This window comes from Anser cygnoides, chromosome 14 (assembly GCF_040182565.1).
Source record: "Anser cygnoides isolate HZ-2024a breed goose chromosome 14, Taihu_goose_T2T_genome, whole genome shotgun sequence".
Taxonomy (NCBI): Eukaryota; Metazoa; Chordata; class Aves; order Anseriformes; family Anatidae; genus Anser; species Anser cygnoides.
The window spans coordinates 1,084,068-1,110,080 of record NC_089886.1 but is presented as its reverse complement, the minus strand read 5'-3'; the positions used below and the strand labels follow the sequence as shown (position 1 = coordinate 1,110,080).

Genomic DNA, 26,013 nt, shown 5'->3' with positions numbered 1-26,013 from the left:
AAGTGGCAAGAAATTGCCAGTCAGGCAGGAGGGCTCATCAGGGCGAGCACACGGGCGCTCCTCTGCCAACCTCTGCCACCTCCAAGAGCCGCGGCTGGCCCCAGAGGCACCTTCCCCATCCTGCAGACACGCTGTGGACAAGCCTGGGCTGAGAGCAGGAACCTGGCACACACAGTTTGCCCAAGAACCAGCTTTATAAACAGAGTTTCCTTTGTTCCTAACTGCACGGGGCTTAACGTCCAACACGGCGCAGCGTGGAGCAAGGAGATCTCGCTGCTCAGCACAGCCCGGCTGGCTCCTGGCTACCTTTCCTAGAAGGAAATTGGCCTAGTGGCAAGTCACACGTTTTCTAAAGCAACACATAAAATCCGTTTTACCTCATTTGCTTTTGCCAGCTCCAGCTTCCAGCTATTGGTGGGTCTTACGCTTTCATTCCTAAAAAGCCTGTTAAAGCGTCTGCCAGACCTTGCATTATTTTTCTTGTTCATTCCTGATGTTGCCTCTAGATTTCTAAACATTGTTTTAAATTTGAGGACCTCAGAAGCCTGAGAGGCCCCGGTGCAACCCAAAGGCCTCCCCGCACTGCGCCCAGCCACCAGGATCTGCCTCAGCACCACCCCGGGGAGCCTGGAGCACACGCACCTCACTATGCTTGATAGGCAAAGCCATGCTCATCACCTCCCCGGCTTACAGTTCAAACTTTCTGAGAAAAACCTTAGCACACAAAATCCCACGACAAAGTGCTGGTTTGGGTGACCTGACCCAAATGCACCAATGGGGAAATCCCAAGGGGCTCAGGTCCCAACTGAGGAACCAGGCGCCTGTGCCAAGTGGATTTAGAGGGGAGCCCCTGTGCTAGAGAGCAGCCTCTGGGGGAGGCTGTCTGGGCACAGAGAGGACGGACAGACAGACACCGCTTTTATTTCGTGCCATTCGACCCCATGTTATCTCAGGCTCTGCAGATACAAAGAAACCCAAGTCAGAAGCAAAGCAGAGCTGCGTCCCCAGCCCTGGCCTCCTATGCCCCTTTCTGATAGAGATGATGTTGACAGTACCATTTGTTTTCTTAAATTCTATTTGGTTTTGACATTTGCAGTCATATTACTTTTCGCTGCAGGTTTGGTGCGTGGATTACGAAGCAGCTCGCATGCAAGAAGGCGACACCCCCAGCTCCGCATGGATGCAGGCAGGCACCAGGAGCAGCGCCCCGCCTGCTCTGCCTCTCCGGGGAACAGGCGAGAAGTCATTGCTGGCTTTTTGTTGTTGTTTTTGTCCTTATTCTGCTCAGTCGCCAACTAAGAGTCACTATTTCTTCAGCTCTATTTAAAGACTTTGCTTGAAGTTTCACAATTCCCACCCTCCTCGCCTGCCTCAGTCTCCCAGGTGCGCTGAAGAGCTGCACCCAGAGCATCACCTGCTGGCGTCTACCCTGCACATAGCCCTGTTACCTTCTCTCTCTTCATTTTAACCTCACTTTCACCTCCCTTTTCAGGACCCAGCCAGAACAGAAATACTCTCTCACCTTTCAAACTGTAGCACAACCTCATGCAATAGCAGCAAGGTCTCATGGGCCACAACAAGGAGAACACTGATGTCAGCTCACTGAGCGGCCACCTGTCCAAAATATGCCTAAAATCTTGCCCCTCACTTGAAATAAATATTGTGCTTTGTTTTTAATATAATTTAACTTAATTTGGAAGAGAGAAAACCTGGGAAGGAATACATTCATAAAGCCCTAAGCCAACAACTAAACATTTTTTATTTTTTTTTTCCTCTCTTCTTCCTGCATATCTATTTATGATCAAATAAAGAACCTGGAGTTTTAAGATGTAATTTGCAGAGTTAGGTTCATGGTCATATAGAAGAAACATGCTTTTCTATTGATTTGCCACTGTTACTCATCTTTTTACTGTTATCAACAAGACAGGAATAGAATGAACAGACAGCTAAACAATAAGGAAAAGTTCTGCAGCTGCTTAAAGCCAATAACATAACTGTATTATTGACGAGGTTATCAAAATGTCAGCTGTGCCAGCTCAGCTGGCATTCTTCTCTGCCTTTTTATTAAAATCTCATTACAAAGTAAAACAGGCAAGCTGGACAAGCAGAGAGTTTAGCATTCTGTTCATTTTCTAAAATAATTGTTTAGAATGTGGTTTTAAAAATTGGTTTTCTATCTGCATCTTTACATAAATAAAATACATACAAATTAATGGCTTCATTGGTCATCCTCCCCCTGTCCTTCCTCCCTTTGCAAGGGAGGCTTCTCTTCTGCCTTAGAGGCAGAGATACACATGCTGTCTCTCTCCCCCATGGTCTTAACAGAATCAGCAGGCTTGTGAAAGAATATTTGATTTCTGGGCTAAGTTTAAAACGTGTATTGCTGCTCTATACAGACTCTCAAGATAAACACAGGCAAGATGCAAGATTGATGCACACATTGCTCCTGTCCACTCCAGAGGTTTTTGGCATAGATACGAAGCCCTGCGTCATTCTGCATCTCTGGCAGACTTTTTTTTTTTTTTAGCAATGCCTTGTCTCACAACATGAAAGACCAGCTCTTCCGACAGCTGCTTTTGCTCCTCAGCCAAAAAAGATGAGTGAAGCCAAGTTCACCAGCTTTATCTAAAGAAAACCAACTTTAACGGCTCTTCTGCTGTTCTACTAACCCTATTTAAATGAGTAAAAAAAAAAAAAAAGAATCAGCTGAGTATAAAACGAAGACAGCAGTGACAACAAAAACACATTACACCTCTGCTGCCTACTGTGAAAGTCCTAAAATTTGCAGTTCCCAGCACAGGTTTGTCTGCTGTGATCTGTGGCTCCAAATGTGGCATCGCCTTGACAACATTTTTTATACTTTGATTAAGGAGCAACTGATGCAATATTTCAGGAGACGGGGAAAAAAGGTTTGATACTGAGAAAAACATTCTGGCTGTTCTGTATTGTCCTTGAGGACTTCACTGTGTGCCGTCACTAACTGCTTAGCAACAGATTGATAGTGGCTTGCAAATCAATCTTTTCAGAGCAGAAAGCGCAGTATACAATGCTGCGTGTTCCAATTCAAGAGATGCTATTGGGAAGCTATATAAGCATCAATTATGGTTTTTTAGATGTAGTTAATTATAGAAGGGAGAACTCTGATCACAAATCAGCCTTCCTTACTCCCCCTTCTGCCTTTTAAAAATCACAAGAAAATTACTATAGATTAGCAAATTAGAAATTGCAAAAATGTAATTATCCAAAATTAAGATGAGTTGGCAAGCACTGTTTCTGAATGGATTTGTGCCAGAGAAATGAAGGAAAATAAAAACCGCATCCTTTAAAAGTTTTAAGTTTAATTTTAGTTCTTTTGCTGGGCCTTTTTTTGTTGTTGTTTATATATAAACTTTTTGTTGTTGTTGTTTTTTAAGAATTCTATTTGCAAGAGTTCCCCAGGAGCTCCCAAAATTGTACACAGACATCAAAACAAACAAGAAGTGGACAATTAAAGTAATATGGAAAGGAGAGAAACTACAGAGAACAAAGCTGTGAAAATGACACGTGCCCACTGGGAGTTTTCCAACAGGAAGGAGCAGCGCACGCATCGTCACATTTGGTTTACAAAAAGATGACGATTTGAAGCACACAAGAAAATCACGCCCCCCCCTGATTGCAGGGGCCTCGGCCCATGGAGCGACGGATGGGAACATCCTGTCGGCACAACAGGCTTTCCCCCGACCGCTGCTAACGCTACCCAGGCTGGGATCCAGACGGATGCCGAGACTGCAGGCAGGAGGAGAGCTATTTGTACATTCAGGCGCAGATGTCTCTGAGCAATTCCTTGATCTACACCCAAACTTATCTCAAAGTGTTAATAAAGTCACACAAGAGGAGCACGTAAGCGACGTGAATCTGTATACCCAAATCTACCTGATGAGCTCCTTTGTACCATTTCAGTATTTAGGCAGATCAATATTCTGGGTGCTGTACACTGGCTCCTTTAACGAAACGTCTGTTTTTCAGCTGCGAACCCACTAGAAGCATAGAGAGAAAGCATCCTGCTTCCTTCCTCAAGGAAACCACAGCATTACCCAAACCAAACCAGCAAACAGCAGCTCAGAGACATACTTCTGCCTTTGGTTGTGTGCTTCTGAGAGTAACGTGCAAGTGTGATAAAAGTGTTTAAAAATAAATAAATAACGCAAATGAAGAGAAGCCGGGGCATGGCTGGTGCTCACGGGGTGGATGCATCACTGCAGTGATCTCTGTTGCCCACCGGTGCCTACAGATCTGCATATTGGGAAGCCAGAGAGGGAACTCAATACCCTGAGCACATTTCCAGAACTCTCTAAATGATGAGCGTTGACCTCCTGAGAACAGGATAACAGGAGTAACCAGCCAAAAGATTGCAATTTGAAATAAAGAAAAAAAAAAAGCCAAATCCCCACTGAATTCCACATCCAGCTAAGCCCCTGAAGCTTTTGAGAGTCTTGGAAAATCCGACAAAAGTCGGACCCACGGTGCGCAAAGTCTCTTTAAGGAGCTGCTGCGCAGGAGCAATGCAGCTCTTCACACGGCTTCCAGAATGAGCTTTTGCCACCAGTGGACCCCAGAGTACTGACTTACACGTGTCTTTTCAGGGAAAGCATTACACCTTCAGTATGTGATCTCTCTATAAATAATGCATTTGTCATTTAGCACATAATAGTCCTCTCCCTACATTGCTTCAGTGACTTTGTTAGAAGTCTGGCACACAATTCAAAATCTGAAGGAGGGCTAGTTCATCTGCTACTCTACCAATGAGAACAGCTTTATAAAATAAACATCACTCAGAAAAGAAGTCTATATTTATTTTGCAATGGTAGAACGAGTATCTAAATGCTATTATCATTGCTGCAATCAAGGCAGGCATGCTAGGAGCAGAGGGAGCTTCATGGTGGTACTGATGAAAATTTTCCCAAGCAAGATCAGCCTGAGCCAAATCTTGCCTTACAAATCTATGCTCCACCTCCATAAACCTCTCAGCAATTTAAAATAAAAGCGGCTGTGTTTGTGTGTAGTAAAACGAACAGTCAGTCTCTGAACTGAGCGCTTGCCTAAATTTATTGCAGTTGCAAAATTCATCTGAAAATCAGGCCAGCTAGTAAGATTTCTCTCTGGTCTTGCTTGTGGTTGAGTGAAAATGGTGGAAGTGGCATTGAGACACTTTGGATTCTTCAGGTACTGGCTAAGACTTCAATGTGTGAACTTACAGATACATCCCATGACCTTTAATTCCTGAGTATTTTATTGATTGATCCTAATTCTGGCTAATTAATAGTTTGTTTGAAATATATTAAGAAATCACAGTGCATAACCATAAAGGAATCTCATTTGTGTTCATGCATTCAAAGGGAATCTCATTTCTCTGTTGGAGTTTTTCCTGGTTCAACACCTTGAAATCGAGATTAAAAGCTTCCCTTTCCTGGCTTCATCTTACAAGCACGATTTCATATCTCTGTAGCCTTCCACAATCCCTCAACCATATTCCTTTAAATTCTGTGCTAATTGAATTTAAAATTAGTCCTCAGTGGGGATTAAGTAGAAGCCAAGTAATTTAATGGTCAGACAATTAACCGCTCCGTATTAACTAGATCATCTGAACAACAAATGTTTTTTACTAGAGCAGGCAGACTGTCATACTGGGCATGTTTTTTCTTTTCTGAAGAAGCAGCGAGAATCACAGTTCAGTGCTATCAGTGAAAAGTGCCAGTTTCATGGTTGGGGAACGATTAAATGTTGAGGTTTTTATTATTTTTATTTCTTTACCCCTGACAGAAGCAGCTTTGTGGGCTCCCTCAGCTGGATTTTCTCTTAGTAACTTCTTGCTTGATTTTAATGTCCAATAACTGCATCTGTGCCCTTTTTGAAGTATGTTCCTAGCAGCCTGGGTAAAACATTACGCCTTCTGTAGCAGGCAAATGTTTGGTCATATCACAGCATTAATTCACATCAGCTTTTGAAACTGAGTTTCCATCTACGCTGAACATTTTGGAGCCATAGAAATGTCAGCATTTTTAAGAACAGAAGACATCCCACATGGATGCAAATATAACTCCATAGCAGCACCTCACACGGGTATGTAAAACCACTTCTAAAACATAAAATAAATTCTCCTGGAGAGGCTATTACTAATAGCTGCTTCTACAACAGAGGCTCACTTACATCTCCAAGGGTCCGTAACTTTTCGTACCCTTCATTAATATAGCTACACCAGTGGAAACGTAGGATGGTCTTCATCTTTGGAAAACATCTCCACAAGAACAGAAGAATTTCTCTAACCTTTTCCCAAAATGGTTCCCCAATTTAGGCAGCACTTAACTGTATTATCTTGTAGAGAAATACCCTCTTATGCTTGTATTTAGGTATGTTATAGCAAAATATTATTTCCTAGACTGTTACAGCTCTGTATTTGCAGTGCACGAGACGGCACCGCGATCAGTGGCCTGCTACCCACACCGCTCAGGTAGGCCCGGCCTGGCCACGTGTGTCGTGATGGCTGCGTTGTGTTGGACCAACAGTAAGCCTTCGCTTTCCAGCTGGTCCCAAGCATTTTTTTTTTTTTTTGGTATTATTATCTTTCATTATTAGCTTTGTTTACTTGAAGCAATAAAGTTACGACTTACATGGAAGAGCCTGCGGGGTGAAGGTCTTACAGCTTATAGTTACCTGAAGCACATTACACAGCCTTCTCCCCACCTGCTCCTACAGAAACATCACATTCCCTTCCTCTACTCCTAGAGCATCAAAAATGCCTTCAGAAATTCCTTTCCAAAGTAAAGATGCAACAATAAGGTGAGAAAAAAAACAAATACAAATCAACTGACAAACCTTCAGTACCATCTTCTGTGATAGAATAGACTTGACCACCATTGTAATTATTTGGTTGAGAAACGTATAGAAAAGGTTAACAAAATAAATACTGAGCACTTTCATGAAATGTGTAGGTACTTTAAGAGCCATTCACTGCATTTGGGCTTAAAAGCTCGGAGGGGTTTAAAACAAATCACAGGTGACAATGGGGTGAGGGCTGGTAGCCTCCGGGTGGGGGGGGTACCATGGGGCAGGGAGCTACAGAGGCTTTTCGTAACCTAAAATAGGAAGCCCCCCTTTACAAATCACAAACATTTTCCTACCTGTGGTGCTAGACCAGGATGAAGGACGGTGCGGTGACTGGTGCAGGCTGACGGCATTCCTGCCCGCAAAGGAAGAGCAACGTAAGCCCCAGGCCCTTCTCAGCCCGCAGCCACAGTGTCTGCATTTGTAATCCACCACCCTACAGAAGGAACAAAACACATTTCAATTGCTAAGGCAGATCAGGCATTTAACTGCAATCACTCTTTAATTAGCTCAACATCTTGGTTCATAATTAAGTAGCATGTTAAGGAATGGACTGTAAGCTCCTAATTGCCTTTGATGATGTGAGGGGAAATCATTGAAGCACAACTGCAACAAGCTTTCTCTTTAAAGTATGTGTGTGTATATATATATATATTTGATAACATGACTCTCTCAGATGCAGAACATGGTTTTTCTACACACATTTCTTTTCTAAAAGAAATCCTCAGCACCAGCTCTTGAAGATTTCTTATTTGACCAGTCTCCTTTCATCTCAGGAAAGGCAATTCTCCTTTCTCTAAATTTAATAAGGACATCACTTAAACACTGCCAGGAGCTAGCAAGTCCCTGTAAGTCACTCCTGGCAGACTCCTGCACGGCAGCAGAAGGCTTGGTCCTCCTGCCCAGGGAGCACTTACCGTCAGCCCCAGACCTCCACATGCCACAGCACCAGCTTTCAGGAAACAGGACCACCACCATCTACCCAGAGACACCCCCTAGCTGCCCCCCACCTGCCCTTCAGCCTGAACCCACCTCGGGACCACCCCCCTAAACCCACCCCCCCGCTCCCAGCTGCGCCCATGATGGCCGGGGTTGCCCGGCTCCAGCTGCACGATTCCCTCCTCCAGGTCCAGCCCTGGTTTTGCTCAAATAGGTTTCTGTATTGCAGATTGTTTAGAACAGGTTACCCTCACAGATTCTTGGAAATACAGCTTTTATTTTCCCTTTCTCCAAAGAAAATCCAGCCCTGATGCAGCAGTGTGGTGCTTCTTACCCGAGTGCCTTCCTGAGCCTGAACCAAAAACATCTTCACACTGCTAAAGTCAGCACTTTCAAAAACAAACATCCAGCGTGGTTTCTCTATTTATTCTCTTTCCCCTTTCTCAGATTTATAACCTGCCACATGTAATACTCTTAAAATTTTAAATTAAGTACCTCCATCAAACACTCTATACAAAGCATAAAAGCATTTCTTAGATGCCTCACAGGTCTGAGCTAATTGGGAAGAGACAGTGTTGTTAGAAATCTCCCTGGTGTTTTGCCTACGAATAAACACCATCAAACACAAGCCCAAAATATTATTTCTCTATGGAACGTGTATAAAAGAGGAGGATCTTAAATTTAGTAATGGGAAGTCTGCGCTGACTTCATATTGCAAGAGTAATACAATTACCAGAATTCGCTGGCGAAAACCCAGCGGCAGCTTCAGGCAGCGCCGGGCGAGACGGAGCGGGATCGCCAGGAGCGCTGCTGGCAGGGGCTGCGCCTGCACAACCCAGGGGGCTCCCAGCAGGTGCAATAACGGCGGGAAGGAGTATGTGCCCTGCTAAAGCTGCTGGGGTTTTAGGAAAAAGGTAAGCAGTGGATTATTATTCTGTAAATACTTCACAGGTCTTTTTTTTTTTTTTTTTTTTTTGTGATAGGGCCATCACATCCTCTGCTCCCCAGTCCTCTTTCTTCCAGCTCCTGATGGTAGGAGCTTTGCTCCTCACGATTTTTATTCTGCTGGCAGCAAGTGCCATTTATAACTCAGACAGACTGTTTCCATTTTTACACAGACCAAATTCCATTGGCTTCTGCAGAGAAATCCCTGAACTACTTGGGCAAGAGGAAAACTCAGCATCTCCAGCTAGATATATGTCAACTTACGTAACCTGCACATTTGACCATGGTTTTCCTTCTCTTTTATCCTGTGTGTTTGAGGAGGTGAGTTAAACTCTTGGAATTTACTGAGATATTTATTCGTTCTTTCCAACGTGGTGTCGTTTTTCATGGTGTAAAATGCACATCCGAAGAAAAAGAAAAGGCAAATGGAATGAGTTTAGTGTGAATGTAGGAGGTGATAAATGGGTATATAATCAATTTTGCAGAAGGCAGAAAACTGATCTAATGTAATGCTACATACAGAACCATCTAATGCAGCTTCCTCTTTTAAACCACACAAAATCATTCCATCTATCATTCTGCCTCATGCACCCCTCAGCCCCGTACTGCGGTGGGATGAGGAGCATCCAGAGCCAGAGGAAGCAAAAGTCACCTTCTGGGTCTAGAACTGTGGCACAGAATTCATTCAGATCTGGCCTAAATTTGTAACTTCCTCCAGCACTTCTGCTGCAGAGATTGCCAAAATCCCAGAGCATCGGCACTGTAGTTAACATTTGTTACATCTGCACTTCATTTTCACTGAATCCTGCATGGGGGACTCTCTAATTCCTAATATTTCCTTTGAAGCCATAGCCTCACAATTTATACAAGCATCAGGAGAAAAAAAGATTCACTCACCTGAGCCCTACTAAGGTTTAGCGTTACATGCTAAAGCTTGGAACCACACTTAACTGGTGCGTTCCCACCACATTTGGGGTCTGCTCTAAGTGAGCATTTTGGTCCAGGCTCTTCTGATGGCCATGCACTGACACAGGGTGAGGCTGCAGCATGCTTGGTGTGCTTGCCGGGAGGGCTGAGGCAGCTCCTCCTAACAGCAAGGAAGGAAGAAATTAGGGAGAATGAACCTCAGGGCTTTCCATATACCTCCAGAATTGTTTAACATCTTTAAAAGGCTGAGCGCAATGAGCTTGGAAATGTGATGTCTGGCGAAAATCTAACGAGAATGAGTTACCCATGGAACCAGATTTCATGAATGCATTTTTTATTCCAGGACTTTGGAGCTCCCTGTTCAAGGATCTACAGGTTAATTGACTCTTGTAAAAAGGTTATATTTATGTTTCAGTGTTTATGTGTTAAGAAATAACAATTTTAAATCAAGTTATTTGTTGTCGTAGCTGCTGGTCCAGACAAAATGGCACAGTCATTTGCTGCAAACGACATCTGCACGGAACTGGAAAAGAGTGAAAGAAAAGAAAAAACACAAACTTTGCAGGTCTTATTTTTAACTCGGAGTCAGCAAGAAGTCCCGGTGCCGACTGCCGTGGGCGGTGGCTTTACATTTCAACACACGTTCAGGACGGAGCAGATCTACTGTCCCCGTGGGGGCTCGGGAAGGGCCGCCAGCAGCCCCCTGCCCCAGCGCCCACCTCCACGGCCGCTGCAGCCGCCCTGGCCGCGCCGTAGGCCGAGCTCCTGGTGGCCACCGTGTCCCTGTGGCAGCGGGAGAGGCGCCCAGCCACCGGAGAGCCCCCGGGGAACCGGGGCCTGGCGGCTGCGCGCAGCCAGCGGCAGGCACGGACGGAGCAGGCCGGGCCTTCGGGGATTTTCAGTTCTGGGGTTTTGTTTTCACGTCCGGCCTGGCTTTGGTCTCGATCTAAGCTTTCCAACTGGAAGGAAGGCTTTGAATTCCGGTGTTGCCTGATGTGGTTTTAATAAGCTCAGTCCCTCCTCATCTGCTGCATGGCAGGAACAGCTCAGAGCCAGCCCCGCGAGCTGGGCGTGTGCAAACTTTTAAATAAAACGTAGGCCTCTCTTCCCAGAGCATTTGCTGTCTTATAAAGAACAGCAATGGAAGTGCAGCTCTCCGCAGTTCTTACGGGTCGATGGTAGCATCTTTCACGACCGGAATGACTACGAGTCTTGGCTGGAAATAAGGTGGTAGTGCATGAAAAATAAGTGAAAATATTTTATTTAAGATGCAGTTTTAGGCGAAGTCATTTACTTCTGCACAGTATTAATTTTTGAATCTTTCTGCTACTGCTCTCCTTCCACTTCCCTCTAGACAACAGCTATTTAAAGCTTCAGTATATGGTTAAAATCCATATGCAGAATTTTAAATAAGTATTATTACATCATTAAATATCAATTAATAAATGCTTTCCATGTGCCATTGTTATTAATTTCCACTTGAAGTTTAGCTCTTACCGTATCTGCATGTAGCAAGTTTTTGCTCCATTTCTGGTAGGAATGGCCATTAAAATTCTATGAAAAAAAAAAAAAAAAAGCTCTAGCACTGGAAGACTCCCAGTAATTATACTCACTCACTCAGTATTTCAGTCCAGAATATTCTTTGAAGAAACAAACAGTATCTACATATTTATGTCTGAACAGAAAGAAAAAAAAATCTCCTTTGAACAGCATTATAGTGAAACACTCAGATATTTCCACATTTTGGTGATAATTAGCTACAGAGAAAAATACATAATTTTCAGTCAGTCTATGAATTTCCTCCTTAATTGAAAGAGAAATGAACTTATCGTTGGCAACTTGTGACATTTTCATCTCACCAGGAGATCCAATTTTAGCCCTCAGTGAATCTGAGGAACCGGCTCTGCTGAATCTGGTGACACCATCACTTGCTCTATGTAGATGACTGTGAAGATTTAATGCCACACGTTCCTTGCTTGTACAGCAGAAAACTTTTGTGATTACTGACTAGCTACAAAAACTGTTTGAAGAATTTTATTCTTAGAAACTATGCTTCCAAGGTTTACGTTAAAATAACTGCTCTGTTTGCATGCTGCCTTGCAGCTGACAATCTATCAAGGGCAACTAAGAAAATTGTGTATAAACTAAAACAAGCCTTATGACAATAATAATTGCTATCTTTACTAATACACACAAAATAAATGTTCCCATTTACTCTGAGGAATACATGCTCTCCACTTCTTTTTTACAGATGTGCCTTGGAGTTTTTTTTTCCATTATACCACTTCTTTATTTGAGTTAGCAGTGCAATAAGATACATTTGCAGTGAGTGCGTTATTTGTATTCTGGGTGTGTAATGCTGTCTCAAGAAAACATACAGATTTTTTTCTTCAGATTTTGGGTTAACTTTTCTTACAAGATTAGGGGGGTCTTCAGGCTGAATTCTGCATAAAATAATGCTTATATGAACAGCCACATTTCTTAATGTTGGTTCTGTAAAGTATTTTTACTGTTTTATTCACTTAGCTTTCCTTTAACTCTCCACGTAGTGGAGAAAATAAAGGATGTCCTTTAGGATAAATTATGGATGGTTGCCTTTCCTGTTCCAAACACACAATTTGCTGAGCAGTCAGTGACTAATGCTTTAGTTTCACTGTTGACAACTATTAGATTGACACTGCTGCAGAAATTTATTCTGGACATATGATAATGACTTGCAGGGTGTGCTTCCTCTTTTAACATCTAGTACTTAAGCAACTGTTTTCACTTCTAATTAATTACATCCATTTAAAAGGGAACTCAAACACTGTATTTGTCACTTTTAGTTGTTTGACCTTCTAGGAATATTAAATGTGGAGCTGGTTGTCTTTGCCTTCTCTGCAGCTCTTCTCACACACTGCAAGTGGTATTCCAAAGTCTTGGATTTTAAAAGAATTAACCCACCGGGAATAATTCCAGACTGAGGACTGATAGCCATTTGTTATTTTTAAATGATAGAGACTGTATCTATATTTCTTTTCTTGCCCTTGGTATTTAATATTTTATAATGCCATTCTGTATCAAATTGGGGAAAGTTTACACGCACACAGCTTTTTCAAACCGTGTTTGCTAAATGGATGTTTTCAGCCTTGACCGGGGAAGCCCATTCCTGCAGTGACCCAAAGGCAATTAAGTGCGATGTGCAGACAGTGGAGCCTTGTAGAGGCTTTCGCTGGTGAGGGGTTATTGAGACCAAAGCATGCTTTAACCTCGGCAGCAGCTCAGTGCAGCCTTCCTGGGGCCTCTGGCACGTGTACTGTTAATGCGCAAGTGACCGGACCTTAGTCTTCCACTGGTGTAGTTCTAGCATTTATTTCCAGTACATATAATTTAGCATCTGTGAACTGGAAAAACGCACAGAAGCATGTGATGAAGACCAAATGAAAACAGCAGTTTCCTCTGAAGCAGAGTGGTAGTATAAAAAAGCTTCTGAATTGTTGGAAAAAAAGCAGTAGGAAATTGGTCTTCATACCTGTATGTTCTATAAAGCAAACAACTCAGTGCACGTACGTGTTTGGTAGAGGGGTCATTTAACAGAGCTAAATGTTTTAATAAAATCTTTTAGTGAAACTGAGTTACAGTTGAAACAATATTGAGTGCCAATGCTATTCATACCTTTCACACAAAGCTCACTTCTGTTTAGCTAATATGCAAGAGCGTGAGCACCAGAGGTTGCTCCAGTACCGGTTTGTCCTTCAGAAGGATAAAAAAAAATGTCCTTGTCCCTAGAGAGGGCTGAAGAATAGAAATAAGCAAAATCTGGCTGTGGGAAACCTTGTGTGTCCCTTCTGATCAGAGGGAGTGAAGCAAACAAACCCTGAAGTCACCAAACAGCCTGTAAGTTATGGAAAAGAAGTGGCAAAATCCAACAGTGTTTTGTCTCTCTGGTATCTCTGTTTACCTGAACTAAGATATTATTTTCTGAAAAGACTACTTCAGATAGAGGAAGGAGACCCAGAAGCGCATTTTGAAAGTTTAGCTTAATTGGAAATGATTTCAGGGGATTGTAATTTACCCTGCAGTGTTTAAGAGTGCACTTAGAACACGATCCACATTGGAAACAGGCACAAGGCACGCATCTTTATAATCTGACAAAAGAATGGACACATTAAGTTTAACTAAAAATGGAGTGACTTCATTTACTTTTAAGTCGTTTAAAGGTAAGCTATGAAAATTGGCATGTGCCTCATCTGACCAAGGGCCATGCACGACGGCTGTGGGGAGCAGAGCAAGATGCACCCCGAGGAGCACCACATGCCTCTTGTCAACTGGTCTTTAGGGGCTTTAATGAAGAGTGTTTAAATATTTTACAGATGCAGTCACTTAACCATGAGGGATAAATGTTTGCTCGAGATCTCACAAAAAAGTCAACAGGTCAGGACAAAACTTCAGGTCTTACAGATTGCACTGTCGTCAGCCTCGTGGATGAAAGAAACCCCAACCTCATCTTCACGCAAGTGGGGCTGGACAAGTGCCAGTGTCTGATGCTAATAGCTAACGAGCTAATCTCAATTAAAACCCCAGAATGTTTCAGAACTGTGCTGTGTTTATTTCAGGGGTCAGGAAGCAGGGACACAGCACACGATTTCTCTTTGACAGCTTGATGAAATGACATCTATGCTTTATTGTTTACTGAATGCTGACCACCACTGTGTAATGGACCCTATTGTTAAAAGTTAAATTAGATCTTAATATTGTTTGACCTGAAGCCTTTAATATATATTTTTTTAATTTCAGTTGCTGTATGATATCTAAATCCATATAAAGACTTGAAGTAAAACATTATATTTTTTTTTTTGCATATGTAATAACCAAACCAAACCCAAAAGCTAAAATCCTCTCTAAAACAAATACAAGTTACCTTGAGGCTTTCTGAAAATTGTATCCTATTTTCCCAACCAAAATATTTGCTAACTTAAGTCCCAAATACTTCTAGTCATTTCAACAGAAACTACATACCTGAACATGAATTTACATATTTCCTTCATATATTATAGAATAAATCAGTTACAAAACTAAATTCAGGAGAGTCCATGTGGACTTGAAGGTGATAAGTAAAGATTTTAACAGTAAGGAAGGACTCTTCTCTCTTAAGCTTTATGGATCTTTTGTTTTTAAAGAGAAAATAGGCATTTTCTCTGAAATTTAGTCAGCCTGGGCATTTCATTTAAAAAAAAATTATATGAATTTTGGCACAATTTTTTGTTGTCAAACACCTGTCACAAATTCTATACAGGTAATTATGAATACATAACTATCTTAAATAATTGTGTTAATAGTCACTTTTCATGAGTTTGAGGTATGTACATTGTACATGGAGGAAACGCAGAATGTAAACCAGAACATCGGAGAAACACGAACAATTTGCAACACGCAACTAAACTTCTTTTGGTTATGAAAGCTATTGTTTCCCTATTCCTGGAGTCTTAGCCAAGAAACTGCATAGTCCATAACACTTTAAACTGGAAATCAGTATATTTTAAGTAACCTGAAGATATTTTAATGCCAAACTACGTAAGGGAGAGAACTTGGCAGCTAGTATTTTCGAAGGACTTGGCATCCAAGCTGGTTATCATGGCATTTTTGCTGATCAGTAAACACAGTGTAATTTGTGTCATAGAGATAATTTGCAATTAAAAACTTATTAACAAAGTGCAATGATAACAAGAGGGATAAAATGCCAAGATGTGGAATTGCTTAATTATGTGAAATAGTTCTACCAAACCCAGGGCTCCATGGAACATTTTTTTCTCTCTCTAATGAACAATCAGTTCTCGCTGAATTCTAATTAGCCTCGATAATGTTGATCCCACTAAAGTATTAGTGGCAGAAAATGCAAACTGAATGTTTCCATTAAACAACTGCCTTCAGGTACAACTGTGCTGTGCAAATGGTACAGCAACTGCAGAACATTTATGTCCCAGGCACTCACCAAACATGACGGGGAGTTGTCTCCAGAGGACAGGAGTGCTACCTGCGATACACAGAATGATCTATTGTCACGTCTAGCATGTTGCCCAATCATTCTACCTTTCAAGTAGATTAAGCTCGTGAGCTTATCCAGACCTGTTTTAAAGCCCATTTGATCTTGAAATAGGACCGAAGAATCTAACAAGAAGAGGCTTGTAGGAGATTTTCTTGTTTAATCAACATTGGAAATATAAGAATTGGAAACTCAAGAACAGACCCCCTTCAGCACCTTGCTTTTGCCAAGATTACAAAGTACTGAAGTATACGAAAATGAGAAGATGACAAGTCTTCTACTCTGCCAAGCCCGAACTGCTCCCCGTCCCCAGCAATGAACAAGCAAACAAAACCGTGGCTCTTGAGAAAGTTCTGGTAATTTTCATATTACAGATGCCGGATCCCTCCTCCTCTGTGTCAAGTTTCCTCTCCGCTCAGGGAGCCGGACGCTAGCCTTGCTATTTCTGCCTCTATTTCTCCCTCTGCCGCAGCCCCTGCAGCAGCTGCGTCCCCTCCTTGGCACTGCTGGTGCTGGGGCCGGTGGCCCCGTGCCTGCGGAGCCTCGGCTCTTGCGGTGCCCACGGCTCTGCACCGGTCACCCCCACGTGCACACACACGCAGCTTGGCACACAGACTTGTGGGCCAGCCTGGGCAACATCAGCTCCTGCAGTGGAGTTACCTTCCGTTAAAGCTCTTGTTATATTTCAGAGTCCTCCCCGAGTTATCTTCAGGCCTTTCCTAGAAAGCGAAAACCTCTCTCCCCTTCTCCCCGAGTCTTCCTGGTGTCTCCCCACAAGGAAACAAGACGTAATGCTGCATTAAATTGGACTGGAGATCTACAACATAGGCTGCAGGTGTAAGAGAAGCAAGAAATGACTCTCATGCTCCAGTGTAGTTTCAGAGCTGCTGCATTCCTGAGAGGAGGAGGGAATTTGATTAATATTTCAGCTGAGAAAGTTTGATATATCTGTCAGCAAAAGGCATAAGTGATTGGTTGTGAATGATGTCCACAGTAAGGAGCGCTGAGATTTTAGTGATTCTAGTGTTGTTATCTTCAGTATTTCAAGAAAGTTTTAATTTTGCAGTACTGATTTCCTATCACATCCCTCTGAAAGAGTGCGTGGCAGCAGATGAAGTGACTGTGCATGAGAATATTTGTGGAAAGGGTCTTCCCTGCATTGCTGGGTTGGTTGGCAGAGATACTAAATTTTAAGCTGAAACAAAATCAGATCCCATCCCTTTAACAAAATTCTTTCAGCCTCCAATAACAGCGTGAGTCGCTCTCTCATACTTCAAGCCCTTGAACTGGAACAAAGCACTCTCTCTTGATCTACTTTCTCCCACTCCTTCTTGCCAGCCTCTGCTTTTTTTAGTGTACTGAGGCATTAACCCCATGCAGATTTGCTGCTTTACATGTCCCAGCAGTGAAGAGAAATGAAATGCACGCTAACAGAGAAATAAGATCCAGTTCAAGCAAAAGTCTGCAAGAGGATTGGGCTTTTTTGTATTCAAAGAGAGAGACGGACACCCCCACCCCCCTTATAATAACTTAGTATGGGTCAGACCACATTAATGGATCAGTAAGTGCTGGAAGTCCCCAGAATACGCTAAGCCTTTACGCTGAGATGGAAAATAGCTGTTTGTGTTTAATGTCAAGCAGTTGGACATGCCTGCTGCAGAATACAGGCTTTGTTCCCTCTGATGCCAGACTGGCTAGTTCGAACTCTGAAATATTTTACCATAGAATATTTTTAGTTATGTAACCATACTAATGAGAACTAAACTAAAATAATTCTTTTCAAGGCCATTCTGGTATTCAGACAGAAGCACAAAATGAAGTTATATCATTTCAAAGCCATGTTATGGTTCAAAACAGTTATTGGAAAAGTGCTCCCAGAGCATTTTTCTTGTCTCTGAGGCTGTAGGGAACACCAACTCCAGCTGTGGAGCCATTAGCACCATGCCACGAGCTGTGCACGAGAGCTATAAGGAGCTTGTTCAGGTTCTTTACCTGAGCAAACCAGTAAAGGCAGAGCAACGGCCAGATCTTCCCCTGCTCGGGTGGCTGCTACGACCAGGGTTGGGATGCCTTGCTGCAGGGACTTGCCGTGATCTCAGCTTCCTCTCACATCAAGGACCATGTATTGAGAAGGGTCAGTGATCATTTCTCTGCCGATTATTCATGGAAGCTTCCCAGCTCCATACATAAATTCCTTCCCATTGCTTTGGCTTTTCAATCCCATGTGCAATTTTCTTTCTTTCTGGGTTTTGCTCAAAACTGAGTAGTTAACATGCTTTAGCACCTAATCAATGTACATCTTCTACAGCCAATTCCCTCTCCTGATTAGCTCACCTTACCCAACGTACAGCTCATCACCCTTTCCAAAACAACTTAGTCACCTTCCATGAGGCAATCGCTTTTTTTTTCTTGTTTTAAGTCTCAAGAGGTCCCTTCCATCCTCTATTTTACTTCTGACAGCAAACCATATGAGAAATAGAAGACGCCAATATTTTTCAGAGGACCCCACATTTCTTTCACACCTGGAAACAGGCCATTAGCTCAGTTCCTCTCCCATAAATATATATTCATGTACCTGTAAGTGAATACGTGCTAATTTCTCAAGTCTTGGGCACATACATCTGTGTGATAGAAGGCACGACACGGTAGCACTAAGCTCAATACCCAGTTCAGGTACGCACACATCTCCAGCGCCTGCAGCTGCGGGGTGCCGAGGGTTGGCATGAGGCATGCGTTTAGTTTCAACAGTTCAATGGCAAAATACATGTCCTTTTGCTTCATGTTTTAAAACACAAAGTTTATACATCGACAGATATGTATTCTGCAGTACAAGAAGTGCATATGCATGACACCTTCTTTGGAACATTAAAATGAAAAAAGAAACAGGAAGCTCAATAAACTCCAGTTAAAGTGAAAAAAGGTTAAATGGGAAGGAAGAACACCAGTTTGTCAAGTTTGTGTGCATTGCCCTGATGAATTTAAAAGTCAGTTTGACTCCTGTGAACTCATCCATCAGCAGTGAAACAAACAGCTGGGTAGCCCACTTGCCCAGCAAAGAATTCCTTGAGCCAATTATTCCAAAAGTCAGCAGTTTTTCATTTTTCATATTCAAATAATAAAAAGGCATGCAAACTAACTGTTTGAATTAATTATTCAGATCTACTGACTTGCAAAGTCAATATATATTATACAGCAGCAATTTCTGACATAGAAACAACAGTGCAATTCTCTGTTGTTGATATTGGCTCTGGTTGAAAACTACCAAGTACAAAACAGTCATGAGCATTTGTTTGAATACATGCTATAAATTTCCTTCACTGCCGTGGGTGACACCCTATACTCGCTCTCAGCGAGTACTGGTATTAGCACATTTCTATTTGGAAAAGTATGCAGAGCAGAAACTTTGTTCGGTGGCTCTGTTTATGCAAACGCTGTGCCAGTTTGCCTCGTCATCTCGAAAGCCCCTTCCTGCCCCCGGCCGCCAGCAGGCAGCCGCGACGCCACCGAGGGGACAAAGCCCTTCCCGAGGCAAGTGCCCGGTGCCTGCATTGCCCACCCCAGCGCGTACCCACATCTGCTTCTGGACAAGCAGCTCCCTAGAGGCATCAGGCTCTTTCAGTTAATTTATAATTTCATTTTAACAAAGCATAATATTTCTCAGTCTTCACAATGTGCCTTTTTTTTTTTTTTCTATTTCTTTGAGGTCTCCTTTGCAAACCCCCCAGCAGAGCTCACCAGGAGAAAGCCATACCGAGGAAAGCAGATGAGAGATGCAGCAGCACCATGTCTTGCAGTCACCTTCCCCGACTTTGCCGTGTGCTGTCCAACAAGGTGCAGCAACTCACATCACCGACCATTTTCTTTCTGCCTGGACCAAAGACCTCCCTGGCTCCTCCTCGCCTAACCTAGCATTTTTGCACTGATGCCTAGTTCAACCAGTTTAACCTTCTCTCGCCTTTCCCCTTGACGCCCATACACCATAACGGGGGCGTTGCCACCCCGCACAGCAGCCCCGGGGGTACGTGGGCACCCTCGCTGAGGCCCACGTCCTGCCTGAGCCAGAGCCACAGGTACGTGTGGGAGTGTTATGAGGCTTGGATCCCCTGGATTTAGTTTAAGCCACTAAAATAAATTTGGCTGGCGTTGCAGCCAGCCAGGCGGCCGCCAGCCCTGACCCCCCCCAAGCTCTGCTGGTGCTGTCCCAGCACCCAGTAGGATGTCGCACGCCTCTGCACTGCTGCAAGCACCTCGCCTGTGTGTTCAGTTGTGCATTTCAAACTCTCAGAAGCACGTGGCAAAAATAAGGTGAACAAACTCCTGTATATGTCCTTTCCCCAAGGATTTGCGGCTTAATTGCTTACAAGCATTTGCTTATCCAGTGAGCGAAGTAATTAACTACCAAGCGAATCATGTCAGGCAATGCATGGTCAATTACCCACCAGTTTAGAAGAAAAGTAGTTATGTACCAAAGTAAGCTAATTAAAATTCTTGCTGTTTTGCTTCTCAGATACTTAGATCACAGTTAAACAGCATCATTAGCTAATTAAAATCAGAACCAAATGAAATCAAAGTCTGACATGTCTTAAATACATACTGCTTCTTTGGTAAAATTATATGAGTAGCCCAACAAAACGTTGCTTTGGAAATTATTTACATTTCTCTAAAGTGAAAGTATATCACACAGTAAGGGTTTTCTGGCACAGACACGTTTCATAACTTCAATATTATGAGCACTCACGGGAAATCTGTAGGGGCTGGCTGTTGCAGCTCAGGGTAGCTGACAGATTTACCTTGTGTGCTTCTAGTTATGTATTTCACAGCGAAGACAAGGAACTATGAAGCATTCAAAATCTATAGCACTCAGCAATGACATTTTACACATTCCAGTAGGTTCTCAGCAGCCACTTTCCCCATGAAACCTGACCGTACAAACCCAGCGCTGCGAAATGCTGAGCGGGTCTCCCCTGCAGCATGTGCAGCGCCTCACCTCCAGAACATGAATAGCGGCTTTGTTTTCATCAGGTTTTAAGCAAGAAGCAAGGAGAAGTTGACAGCAGGCTGTTAATGCATGCCTTGCCAAAAGGTCATATTCAGTGTGATAGCGCAAGTTTTGCAGACACTTGTCGTCTTTAGCGTCGCCCACAGAAAAAATCCTAAATTTAAATGCTAAGTAGTACTTACAAGGAAGTTATAAATTCAGACTCCCACTCTGACACAGTTTAAGGCTGGCTAATGCTCAGTTTCCTATGATTTCAAGCTAAAACTTTGCCTGATTTCTCCTGCTCATATATCACTTCTCTCCTTAAGTGCATGAGAGTGGCTTTGCTGCACAGAAAACAAGCGATTCTCCACAACAGCTATCATGCAACAAATATTTGCAGCATGAAAACTGTCTCTGCTTTCACATGCTTATCAGATTACTATAAATCATTAGGAAGTTCATTGATCGCTAACAGCAGGGTGCACACGGGAACCAGGGAGCTTGCTGTGCTGTGGGACCCGCGGTCCCCTGCAGGGCAGGGGCACGGAGCGGCCGGGGGCTCGCTGCGAGGCTCCTGGCAAGGCCCGAGGTGCTGCGCAGGGTTTTGCACCGGGGCTTTAGCACATTTGGCGGGGTAGATACGGGTTGGTGACTCCAGGCACTACCGAAGTGCAGTAATAAGTCACTGTCCTCATGACCGCATGGTGAACTCTGCAGAGATGATTTAATCGGGTTCAGCTATCTGCGCAGCCTCCTTTCTCCTGCTCCGCGAGGTTTGCTCTCCTTCTTGGAGGGCTGTTTTTTTCACTTGTTCAGGCAAAGCCAACAAGTTTGAGGAGTCGCTGCAGAGATGCTGCGAGAGATTTGCAGAAGTGGAAATGCAGCGAGAGCCCCTGGACACGGGGCTCCAGCTCTGGTCACCCTGCGTGCTCGGTGCAGAGCTGCCTCACTCCGGTGGTTTCTGAGCCTGGTGCCGCTGGACTGCTTCCAATAATGAGCTCAACTCTTTGTACGAATGACCTGCGCCTTATTAGTAAGCAGCGCCGTGTCGCTAGGGGATGCATGCTGCATAAGATGTCACCTCGGAGCAGTGCCTTGAAGTGGCAGAGGCCCCGTGTGCACGGGGTATGGCTACTCCTCTCCTGATGCCTAAAGGCACATAAGGATTTTTAAAGTCTATTTCTAAAGGAAAAAAAACGCCTGTGCTTACAAACAGTCCGTTCAGCAGGAGCACAGAGAGCACAGTGTTTAGTGCTGGTATCAGAATTTTCTCAGAGTTCTTTGGGTATTTCCTCTCCAGCCGGCACAAACCAGTTGGCTAACGCGAACACATGCTAAAAATCAGACTGGGCTGGGAAATTCCAAGCAAAGTGCTTTCACACACTTGCCATAATCTTACACATCCCCTTGGCAAACAGACAGACATTTTTCAGCACATCTTTCACATATCTATTTACTTTAATTAGTGACTATATGTATTCCTGGCCGTATCTGAAAGCAGGAATTAAAACGTAATCCCTCAATAAAGAGAAGTCAGTTACTCTGAGACTCGCAGGTTCTCCACCTCTTGCACCACTCTGCATGTGGGTTTATCTGCTCCTGCACCGCACACGGAGCCTGCTGTTGGGGCAGACGCGGTGCAGAGCTGAGCCCGAGCAGGGTTTGCTCCAGCCCAAGAGCTGGATCCAGCAGCGATTTGTTGCAGTTTGCCCTTACTCCACTTGGCTGCTTTTCCCAGCGCTACACGGCATGCACTGCCCTCCACTGTAATCTCTAATGTAAATGTGCAGATTTGCAATAGGTATAAAATGACTGTCTGCTTTCAAAGCCCTCAAGAACTATTTGTTTTTCAGGAAAAAGTAAATACTTGAAAGCTGATACTGCTAAATTCTACGCTACCGGGCTGCTTCAGAAGTCTAATCATTTATTTGTTTCATTTTAGCAGCCACTAAAATAAAATCTAGCCACTAAAACTTTGAAATGACCTTAACCAATCTTCTTGAAATCTTGTAATCCCTTAATCTGATGAAGCATTTTGGCCTCTGAACATTGGATGGATCGGTGCATTAACTGCATTTGCGATAATTACTCCTCAAACTCTCAGAAAGCAAAAAATCTGAAAATGGCATTTTTAGTCTAAACTTTTTTTGTGTGTAGTGAAAAAAACCAAACTAACCTACCTTTATTTCTGAGGTAACAACTGGTTTTCCTGGATTTTCTTTTCAGTTTGTTCTGCACTAGGCATTACTGCCTGCTGTGCCACTTCCCACATCGCTTGAAATGCAAAAATAACAAGGACATTGTTTTAAATTCTTCATTAAAAATTACTTTAAAAAATGTTGCACATATTCATGACTTATCTCTTTTCACCGATGGCAGGGAGCCAACATTTTTATTTCCTGGTAAACACTACAGCCCATTACTGGCTTTTAAATCATCCTTTCTTAATAGAGAGCTTGATTTTGTGAACAGCTGGTAAGACATCAATATCAGGACGTCTTTTCAAGGCTTTTGTAGATTTTTTTAATCAACTGACCAACGACTTTGATACCTGTACCAGAAGCAATACAATCCATTCACAAAAGCCACTAGCCAAACTGCATTAAGAAAACAATCCAGTAACATTGTCTTTGGCAAGTTAACTTTACCAGCAGCCTGAGAAACAGAAGCCCACAACCAGGAAATGGGTTTACCTTGTTTTCGCCTTTTAAAAGGTCCCAGCGCCTACATCCCTGGGGGGAGAAGGCCCTGCCCCAGCACAGCGGCGCTGCCTGGCCCCGTGGGGCAGCCGCGACCCCCCAGCCGTCTGGGGAGCGCCGAGCTGAGCTGCGGAGGGCAATGCTGATTACCCCCATCACCCCTTTGTTTTGTTCCTCCAGCATTCTCCCATCGCAAGCGAAAAGTGAATCTGCACATATTTGAGCAAAAAATCATTTCTGTAAGTTCTGCTCAGCCAGAACGGACGTGGCCAGGCGTGGGAGTGTAATGCACCTTCTGCTCACAGGGTGGTTTGCCAGCAGGCCTAAGTGGCTCTTCCATGGCAGCAGGGCTATTGTGCAAGCCGCTCAGCCACCTGTGTAAGACCCCTTGCGGATTCTGCAAAGAAATGATTATTGCCTCACCTCAAATACAGTGAGTTTTATTCCAGGCTCTGTGATGGATTTGCAGAGCAACTTCAGGCAAGGCACGCCACTGCACTGTGCCGCAGCAGCTCCCATCACAAACACGATCCCTACATTTATTAGTCACTTTGCCACCTCCTAAGGAAAAACAAAACAAAACAAAAAAACGACAAACATTATAAAATTCAGGCATTACCAGTTCTAAACCCCAGTGAATAACAGTTTCCGTGGCAGTTCACCTGCAGCACTGCCGTATGAAGGTCCTGACTCAACAACTCAACTTCTCCCTTGTTTTGCTTCTCGTTATCTCGCCAGTCAACAATAATCCCCTGGAAGCTACAATTTCCATTCTAAATTGAGAGGGCGAGCTGGGGCTCACTAGACCATTTCTGTCAGCAAGCTGTAACACTAAGAAAGAGGCTTGTAATCTGTGTCTCCACAATTCATCTATGGTAATTAGAGGAATGCACCAAGTGAAAATAAGCAAGGTCACTTGGCCGAGCCATACACGGTACAAACAAACAACATACAGCAAATAGTTTGACACAGTTCCAATTCCTGCAGTTGTACTGATCCTGCTCCTAGCCACAGAACGAGCTCTTACCCGTAGTTTTAATTATTTCTTATTTATAATATTTTACAACATTTATAACAGCTATAGACTGGACCTTGGAGGAAATACTTTTCATTTGCTATCGTCATGTTTGCGATGCCTAGACATGTTTTGAGACCACAGCCATTCTCACAAATTAATTTGCTGCTCCTGCAACTGTAAAGCTTCCTCTTGGGGAATAACGAGAGTGAACTAAAGAAAGAAGATCTGATTGATTACAGCTGCATTTTTATTACACTGCTTGGAGAACTAAATATACAGCTCCAGCAAAATGAAGGTGCACAAAGCCCCAAACTGCCAGATAAAATCTCACAAAGGGGCCTTTATGTTATTTTCACATTATGCTCATGTTTGGCATACCTGTTTTCTGTTAAAAACGTATTTTTTTTTATTCCCATCTGATCCAACACACACCACATCTGGCAACAACCTGCTTGACCATGCCTGGTCATTCTCAGAGCAATTTTTCCCAGAAGCAGGAACGCTTTTTTCACAGCTACCAAATGAAGCAGGCAAGTTTCTGTGGTCATGGAAGCAGCTTGCCTACGGATTGGGGATCTTGTAATATTGCACCAAAGTGTATCTCTGCCTGAACAGTGGAGAAATTGAGTTCTTTCAGATTCCCTTTGTGAGAGCCTGAATTTTCCTTGACTAAGCTGAACAAAATTATTCAACGAACATTTTAAAATTTCATAGCCAGCCAAGAAGTGAATCTTCGGTCTGCTATTTGACGTCGAGGTACGTAACTAAGTTATCCAGCCAGGAAACACAAGGACTGCTGCGTGGCCTGGGTAATGCACACCCAGGCTGGGGATTTTGGGAGGCTGTTTCCGCACGACGTGGGCTGCAGCTAACCCAGCACACCCAGGCAGGTGCGAGGGGCGGCCCGTCAGCAGCTGTGATGCAGAAGCACTTTCTATTCTCATTCCTAAAGCTTTCGGCACATACAGTAGGACTAGTATCAGTCCTACTCAGCGTGTTGGATTTCCCTTGATTTTCACTTGTCTATTATCCTGAGGAGCAAAAGTCCTGAGGAAAAAAACTGCTGTGAATTCAGTCCTCCCGGGACTCCTCTCTGGTCCTTGCTGGCTCCTCCTAGGGGAGGATGCCTCGGTTTCTAGCTGGGAAGCCTGTCTCAGCCGCGTAGGGCCTGCCATCCTCTCCTGGGAAAGCCATCAGACAAAGCCCTCTGCTCTTCCTTCGTCATCCTTCAGGGACCCCCTGGAGAAGCCCTGCTGACAGCAGCCCACTGCCCGCCCCCCAGCCCAGCCTCAAAGCCTCGGGGCAGCTGGAGCCCTCACATTTAGGGATGTACAGTACGGGAACGGCACTCACATGCTGAGGGCACACAGCCAAGGGCATTTAGGACATGAAAAAAGTGGACCTTGATCTGCTGGAAGAAATGAGTGGTGCAGATGGCTTTTCCAGATTTCCTGCCAGGGGGGAAAAAAAAAAAGGAGATAAAATTTTAATATAGCAGTATCCATAACTTTTATTGCTATGTCGAAATCAAAAGCACTTTAATGATAACACATACAGATAAAGGGTTTCTAGTGTAGACACTGCTTAAGGAACATAAGAGCTTAGAAAATTTTTTCAGCGA

General features: G+C 43.6%; 3 long non-coding RNA genes across 5 annotated transcripts in view; 1 reads left to right on the top strand and 2 right to left on the bottom strand.

Annotated features, from left to right (window-relative positions):
* LOC136786355 (uncharacterized) overlaps nucleotides 1–8,152 on the bottom strand; it is a 45,996-nt gene extending 37,844 nt beyond the window's left edge. For both annotated transcript variants that reach the window (XR_010824819.1, XR_010824818.1), the window contains exons 1-2: nucleotides 7,779–8,152; nucleotides 7,158–7,297 (exon numbers count right to left, since the gene is read on the bottom strand). This is a non-coding gene — a long non-coding RNA (uncharacterized lncRNA). The remainder of the gene's footprint in view (nucleotides 1–7,157; nucleotides 7,298–7,778) is intronic.
* Nucleotides 8,153–8,175: 23 nt separating this feature from the next.
* On the top strand, nucleotides 8,176–10,151 carry LOC125181953 (uncharacterized). The gene is made up of 3 exons (XR_007160667.2): nucleotides 8,176–8,714; nucleotides 8,919–9,066; nucleotides 10,016–10,151. It is a non-coding gene; the product is annotated as an uncharacterized lncRNA (long non-coding RNA).
* LOC106032883 (uncharacterized) overlaps nucleotides 10,060–26,013 on the bottom strand; it is a 57,619-nt gene continuing 41,665 nt past the window's right edge. The window contains exons 4-8 of one of the 2 annotated variants that reach the window (XR_010824817.1): nucleotides 25,746–25,843; nucleotides 23,798–23,935; nucleotides 22,856–22,949; nucleotides 11,170–11,226; nucleotides 10,060–10,888 (exon numbers count right to left, since the gene is read on the bottom strand). This is a non-coding gene — a long non-coding RNA (uncharacterized lncRNA). The remainder of the gene's footprint in view (nucleotides 10,889–11,169; nucleotides 11,227–22,855; nucleotides 22,950–23,797; nucleotides 23,936–25,745; nucleotides 25,844–26,013) is intronic. The other variant, XR_007160662.2, reaches the window with a different exon arrangement.